The sequence below is a fragment of the Pundamilia nyererei genome, unplaced genomic scaffold (genome assembly GCF_000239375.1).
Source record: "Pundamilia nyererei isolate P.nyererei 1_Seehausen unplaced genomic scaffold, PunNye1.0 scaffold00075, whole genome shotgun sequence".
Classification (NCBI taxonomy): domain Eukaryota; kingdom Metazoa; phylum Chordata; class Actinopteri; order Cichliformes; family Cichlidae; genus Pundamilia; species Pundamilia nyererei.
In genome coordinates, this window is record NW_005187476.1 from 2,628,492 (window position 1) to 2,636,924 (window position 8,433).

Genomic DNA, 8,433 nt, shown 5'->3' on the forward strand with positions numbered 1-8,433 from the left:
CGCTTCCTGTAGATGTCTTGGAGGGAGGGAAGCTCACCTCCAATTATCCGTTCAGAGCACCGCACTACTCGCTGGAGAGCTTTGCAGTTGTAGGCGGTGCTGTTGCCATACCAGGTCCCCCAACTTCAGCAGGTTATGTAAGTGGTGTGTGGATCGATATTGAAATATTGATTCATCCAATACCAGTTATTTATGTTCTAGAATCAATCCTTATATTAAAATATCTATATTTTAGTAATTTGGGCTAAATTTGTAGTTTATCATTAACAGGAACACAGTGGAACGAAACTATATTATTTGGATCGTCTAACTTGGAAGGAACTACTTCCTCTTCCGCCTTTCATAGTCATATGCGAAATATGGCTGTATAAATGTGTTGCAGCGCCTTGGTGTGCACATTCACAACAAAGGCTGAGCGTAAACAGAGTCATGAGTAGACGTATTTTACTTCCACAAACAGCCAAGACATGGTTTGCGATACATGTGGCAAGAGAATGAGGTGTTGTGGCAACACCACTAACCTCGTCAAACACATCAGAGTAAATCATATCAGATAATATGATGAGTTTATGATGAGGCAAATTGAAGAGGAGGAGAAGACAGGGACAGGCGTGGCTAGGGCGAGACAGACGTCTCTTGCGGAGTCCTTTAGTGCTGCAGGCAGGCAACGTGTTCAAATAGTGCATAACTTCAGGTCTTTTATTTCTATATGATAATTCTGCATTATTAAGCAATAAGAACAAGGAGTCTGATGTTGTGTAATCATTGTGAAGCTATAATTTGAAGTACAATAAAACATTACATTTTTGTACAAAGTATTGGTATCGGATCAGTACTTGGAAATCAGTGGTATCACACATCACTAGGTTATGTCATTTCCACCTCAACCAAGAGATGTAATCTCTCCAGCATTTCCTGGGTTTGCCCCGGGCCTCCTCCCTATGGGACATGCTCGGAGCACATCACCCAGGAGGCATCCTTATCAGATGCCCGATCCACCTCAACTGGCTCCTTTCGATGTGGAGGAGCAGCGGCAGGTAGCTATCTACTTTCATATGTTGTATTCATTAATTTTATTTATTTATTGCCTTTTCTTGATTGATGCAACTTTAAGTTTTGAACCTCATTAAATAGACAGAACAAAGGCTGAATCATAGCCCTTACATCACTAGCAGTCTTTTGTAGCTTGAACATCATTATTTTTTCTCTCACAGAAACAGGACTGCTAATTTAGTAGACTTAAGACTTTTTACAAATGAATCTGACAACCACAGTTTAAAATAACAATATTTATAATAAAAGTCTCAAAGAACATAATGATATTATTATCACTGCTTAGCATATGGTTCTGTTAATAATACTTCTCTCAGCTTTCTAAATAGTTATTAGATGAACATGGTGTTGTTTTTGCTAATGTCCAGTGAAGTGAAGCTTGATGCTGTGGCACTTGTGTTCTTGCTTCAGGTTTTTTTTTTTTTTTACTTAGATTTTGAAAAGCAATCCATCAGATTTCAGATTTGTCTCTTAGTTCCCCTGTGGCTCAGCAATTTGGTGCTCTGTATTGCCAGTATGATATACCCTGGCTGCAGGGTTTGACTACAAGCTCCAGCTGTGTACTCACATCTATCTTTATTACTCTGTTTCCTGTCAGCTGGTAGCATTAAACACTAAATAAAATAACAAGAAGAGCTAAAACAAGTGTTCATTCTAGAGAAAAAAGAACCGGAAAAGAAACTGAAGTACTTGAAACCCACTCTGTTATAGTGTATAAGCCTATCTTAAGCTGTGCCTAGTGCCTCACTGTTGTCCTTGATCGTTTTCATTTTAGTCGAAAAGAAACTATACCCCCTCAGGCTCAAAGCTGTGTTTTTGGAACAATCCTGCTAAGTGATTTCTACAAGCTATGTACCAACCTTTGCATATGGGTATTAACGAGATTATAGCATAAACAAAAAAGCAAATGTTCTGTATGAGTTTATTCACATTAACTTTATGAAGAACCCAAACACATGAAATGTAAATACTGAGGTCTAAATCCTGAAGGTTGAACTTCACATGAAAAACATTGCCTCATTCTGACATTGTTTCTAAGGAGATTCATTTCCTTTGAATGTACATCATTGCATGTATAGTTCCTGACATGCCCACAATTTTGCAAATCTGCACTTTTCTTACCAAGTCCACAGGGTGAAGTAAGTTATGCAGTCAATATAAGCTGATAGATCAAGTCAAAGGGTATGAGGAGGAAAAGAACAAAGGGACAAAGATTCTGCATTATATATTTAAAAGGAACTGTGAGCAAGTCTAATGGATGAGATGCAAATTATTACTCATAGTCATAACCCTTATGGAAATTGCCAGGTTGACATCCACAGCTCCAATTCTTCAAGTTTTATCACTGCAATTTTACAGGAAAGCTTTTTTCTGCTGGAAGGAAATATTTATCAGATATATTGGTCTCTTTTTTCCGCTCACTAGAGTCACCTTTGAACCAACAAAATCCATAGGTTTTAAAAAGCTGTGCACACACAAAGAAATTCTGTTAATAAGAACATAACCTGCCTTGTCTGCCAAATCCACATCAATATTTTATATTTACCATGCTATTTATCCAGTTCGTTTATCATTTATGAATGTTATTTAATGTGTCGCAGTACACATGCACAGCATTTCTGTGGGTTTTTTTTTTAGAATTTTTTGTAAGTGTGCCATTTAGATAATGTCACAGCAGGCCATAAACTCCTCTGGCATCTCTGTAACCCCGCTATACAGCCATCGACAAGGCTATTCTCTCTGAATAAACAAGTGTCTCCTCTTCTCAACACTCGACCCTTAATTATTCATATGGAGCTGAATAGGACATTGTTTGTCAAGGCTACGGCACCAGGGAACTTTGTGCTCCTGGCTATACACCTATGTGTGTGTAGTACAAGAAAGCAAGAAAGTTGGTGGGAAAAAAAAGATATTGAACTAGCTCATGCAGAGGCAGCCAAGTTTCTAATTGGTAATTAAAATACCTTTGACAAACTAGCTTTAGTTGTCTACTTGCTATTGGTATGGTAATGAGGGTTGAAGAGGTAAACTGCTTTCCCACCAGAGAGAAAGAGGGGGCGAAGAGAAAGTGCTAGTGTGTGTTTGTTATGATGAGCACACTGCATGTGTTATTTTTAGATGTGTTAGTGTTGAGTTATTTAAACCAGAAATGTTTAAAATTTCGATGCAATCTGACATTGCGAAACAGTAATGGTGAACATCAACCGTTATACCATAAAATATATTTCTAGTATTGTGTCATCTTATTTGTTGTACATATTTGTTTCAGTTCTGCAAAATGTCAGAGAAGAATGACAAATGTCCTGAATGTCCCTGAGTGAGGAAAATAATAAAATCAAAATTGTATTCTATTTAAAAATAAAACGAGGAAAAATATTTTCAAAGCAGGCACATTATGATTTTGTATTGAGTCACTGAATCACCTAGATTGCAAGACATCTTTTCTTTACTTCTTTCTTTTGTGCTTATTTTTTCAGTTAATTGATTATTTAACTATTGAATGTTTTAAAAAACGAAGGAACAATGTCCAAGCAATGTGTCATTACTCAAGCTGGCATCCTCAACAGCCTGGGACCTAAAAGAACTCACTGGGAAAACTATGACAGCACACTGGCTGCTTAGAAACACAAAAGGTTTATATTTCAGGCTTATAATACATTGCTGTGTGTTTACCAATAATTCTATTGTTCAAGTAGCATATACTTACTGTTGCTTGAGCACATGGTTGTGCTGTGTATTTTATAAAAAACGTATTATACAACGATTGCCACATAAGTTTTATATATGCAATGTCTTCAACTAGTGGCATCGGTCATCCTGTTTTAGTAGGAAAACAGGTTTCCCTTATTTCCTGTCTGATTCCCAAGTCTCTGTAGAGGATTTCTTAATATAATGCTGTAATGTGATTTCTGTTCCTTGTCTTTTTTGTTAATGTCAAATCCCAAAATACATGGCATTTCAAGTCTAATAGCATGTCATCATGTTTGAGCTAGTTAAAGGCCACATTAGTAATAACAAAGGAAATGGCAATGCTTTTATGCCATGTAGCCTACCTTTAGATTTAATGCACTGCAGAAGCCCATAATTATGAGGTCAATTTGGACCAAATGAAGACTTAAGTCTTTGCAGGGGTGTTGAAGGTGACATTTTAACATGGGTTTATGCCTTAAAAATTCTGTTCCTTTTTTATATTACCATGAAAATTAATTTAATTGTTGTTATTTAAAAAAAAAAAAGTTCAAGTGAAACATCACAAGTAGGCATAAACAGCAACAAAGAGTTATTAAAACAAATTTGGTATCTGTACATGTAAAAAAATAATAATAATTAAATAAAAAAAAATAATTATGATCTCCACATTTCAGCCTCTTTAAACCAAGTTCATAAAATAATTTAGATGTAGGCTGGTATAACTTGGTTGACTGGCATTTTAAAATCAGCCAATGTTCACTAAAAACTTTTGTTTATACTTCCTGCAAAAACAATTTTGTTTTTGCAGGATTGTTTTCCAGTATAACTATACTGTTTTCCAGTATAGTTATACTGGAAAACAGTATAATTAACATTTCATGTAAGTCCTGGCTTAAGTGTAGTATTATAATAGCTATGGTGTCAACCGATTGTCTTCTATGATGTCTTCCAGTGTTGTCTTCCAGGTTTTCCAGTGCATTTGTCACTTTTATTAATGTGCTGGATTGTTGCTTTGGGCACTGATACAATGTTTGCTTTTTATTTGTTGTGTTTTTCCAGCTTTGGGCCATCTCTTTGGCCTCCATACATATAAAATGTAAATGAAATGTTATTGAGAATTAAGATTCCACACTTTCAACTACCTCTTTATGTATTTTTATTCGTCATGATTAACAACAGATATTTAATGTTATGAAATCAACTGGCCTTACCTGCATTAAATTGTTTGTTTGTCAGTTTTTCAGTTGCCTTTTAGACTATTACAGTGTGCTGTTGTAAAAATGTATATTTTTATGTAGACATTGGTGCCAACATGTTGTGCGTATAAACATATTGCAGGGTTTATACCCAGGGTCAATTTGTTTCCTCCACCTTGGGTTTTGATTTATCTTAGTTCCCTTAGATCCTTTATAACAAATAATGGATGTAGCTCAGAAAATAGGAAGGTTGGTGATTTGATCCCTGGATGCTGAATATCCTCGAGCAAAATATTGTTGAATGTTAGATAGAAAGCACTTTCATAGAAAAAGCATATAAAAGGGTATGAATGGGTGAGTGAGGCAAGTTGTATAAAGAGCTTTGAGTGTGCCGGTACCCTAGAAAAGCGCTATATAAGAACTAGTCCATATATATGTTGAAATATGAACATTTAACAATCACGCAAGATACCATTCAGTAAAAAAGCCACTACTCCAGGCTTGGTGTTTTTGAGAAACCCCCCAAAACCTGTTGATCAGGACTTGATGCTTAGTGGTTTCAACAACACACCAAAAACCAATGCAGCAGGCATTTCAGTTTTTTGCAATATTGTTTTGTTCAGATAGCTTTATATTTACAATAACCTACATTATTTTGATGCATTCAGAACTGATTTTACTTTTGAAGCTGTTGCAAAATTATTAAAGACACCTTTTGACTCCAAGGCATCCTACATGAAAGAAATCTGTTTTTCTACATAATTATCTAACATTTCTGGTAATAGCAATGCAGTATGTTCTGCATGTGTGCTTGTAGTAATGTTTTTTTAAAAATAACCCAGTATATAAAACGGCGTAAATTGTATCTATAAACTGTATAAATAAACAGTTATTAGCTGCCTTTCAAGTACGTTCCTCATGTCATGAGTGGGCTTCCACTCCACTGTCATGGATTGCAACTACAGTAGCAATGGCATTACCTGTTCTGCTGCCTCAGTAAACTCAGTGTACTGACACCAGCTCTCCTAGTGTGCTGGAGTTGTTTCACTAACACTCCTCATTCCTGAGCAGGGGACTGGAGTTTTAGGAAAATATTGAGGATGGGAAGGACTGGAGTTAGCTAGTTAGTGGAAGTTGCACTTTGAAATTAAGAGCAAGGGTGTTGTTCAGTAGTAAATCAATCAAGCAATTGTCTTGGATCAATGAAAAAAAAAATCTCATCTGGGATGACTATAAACTGTCATCCCACAATTTATAGTACCTTATGAATGGGAAAGCTCATTGTAAACAAAAGGCTGCAAGGGTGTATTCTTTCTGTTGACACATTTTCTGCCCCAAGTTCCTGTATTGGAAAGGCTGCTTATGTCTTTTGTCTTTTCACCATCAAGGTTGAAGGAGAAGCAGAAGTGAAAATGTGTGTGCTTCTCCTTTAACCTTTTGGTGCCAAAAATCAACATCTATCATACTCATTACTCTACACTTCACTCCCCTCCCCCATTCATACAATGCTGATCTGTGTGCTCTTCAGTGCCCCCTCCCAACCTTCTCCACCTCCATTTTCTCCTCCCAATTACAAAGCACTGTCAGCAGGGTTGTCAGTGTTACACTGAGGAGTGCAGGGCATAGGCAGACACATGGCTGTTTGATCATTCTATGCACATCCACACAGAAAGCCACCCTGGATAAGCACATACTTTAGAGATAACGTCCTTGTATCATTTAAATGTTAATAGGCTTTCTATGGGCTCAAAACTACATTTATTATTGTGCAAATGAGCCAATTTCCCCATATCTGTCCTGTCGTTAGAGCTGGCATGTTTAGTTGTCTGAACATAATTAGAATTATTGTACTGTAAGGAAGAGAGAAGAGGATGGGGGAGAAGGAAAGGAGAACAAGGGGGGCTCATCGTTTGTTCTACGTAGAGTAGGACAAGCTCTTTGGAGAAAGTTTCCTTTGAGAAAGAAAGAAACATTTTCACTTTTATTCTTTTTCATTCCACAGATTTATGGATCTCCCCAATCTTACTCCCACTTTCTGTTTTCTTTTATTTCTTCTTCGTCAGACATGATTGTTAGAATATTTTGCTTAGGTAGTGAAGCTGCTTTGCAGGAGATAGAAACTGAGGAGTGAGCAAGAAAGTGAGAGACAATAGCAAAAATTGTACTGTAGATATAGAGTTGGCATATGTGCACTCAATGTTAGATGAATCAATTTCAATATCAAGGATCTGATGAATGCCCCCAACTACGATTGAACTGTAATGATGTATATACTTTGATAACTAAATATTTACATGCATTCTATTTCAGATGTTCTATTCAAAAATGTGAAATCCAAAGGCTTCAATAACATATTTGGTTTGTACGATGAACATTTTCTGGGAGACTGTTTCCAAACCTGAGATTTACCGTACATAAAAGAAACACACTTCCTAGTAGATTCCTCTTCAAAGTATTTTGTTCAACAGGGCCAAGAAGATCTTTGGCAGTACTATATATTCCATCTTATCAGTGAAATTCCTGTGATAAAGCTAGAGGACATGGTTCGAAAGAAGGACATGGAGTTACCACAATAAGTATGTGACCCAGATTTGAATTTGGGGCAGAAAATGATTGGATGAAAAAGAACAAAGTCCAGCAAAGGTGGGTTTATTAAAACTTGTGATTGGAGTAGGCTGCAGCTAAAGTGGATAGTCTCAGATTCTTCTGCCAAAGCTCACATTCCACAGAGCTGTCAATCATCTCCCTCTGTAGTGACAGATGACCTCCACATATCCCCCCCCCCCCTTTCTTGTCTCTGTCTGTAGTGCGCTTCTCTCTCCTCTTTTCTGCTGTCATCATCACTGTTGGCCTGTCTCTATCTTCTCTTGTACCTCTAACTTGTGTCTACCTTTCCATCATATTCTTCTCCATTCCCCTGTCAGTTTTTTCTGCTACTCTCTTTCTCTTCAATGTTTCCTCTCTAACCTGCACCGCTTCTTCTCTTCTCTTGTCACAGCTTAAAATGTTCCCCCCATGTTTTTTCTGCTCCTTTTCTTATGGCTACCTGCATCATCAATACCAGCCTGCTGACTCCACGTGTTAAGTTTCACTTCTGTTTCTTTTACAATTTATTTAATCTTGGATGCATTGAGTCGGGATCCAGTCCACTGACAGCCATGTGTTTGCTGATCTAAGAGCCCTGAGTGTGGCAGTAACACTGGCCGAAGCCACTGGCACCAGCGCCTATAGCAGTACACAAGGCAGCCAACCAGAAAGCCAGCTTTCACACTGTTTTTTCACAGTCTGATTGTTCATTGCAGTCACCTGGCAAAGAAGCTCAAACTGGATTGTGGTTTAGCAGATGGATGAGGTAGATCAATACAGGACAAGCAAACATCTACTGCACACATTTGGTCCTTGCTTACCTTCATGCTCCTTTACCCATTGTTTGTTTCTGCTTTCTAAACCTTGCTTCTATGAAAAAACTATCTCAACAACAAAGTGTTAGACA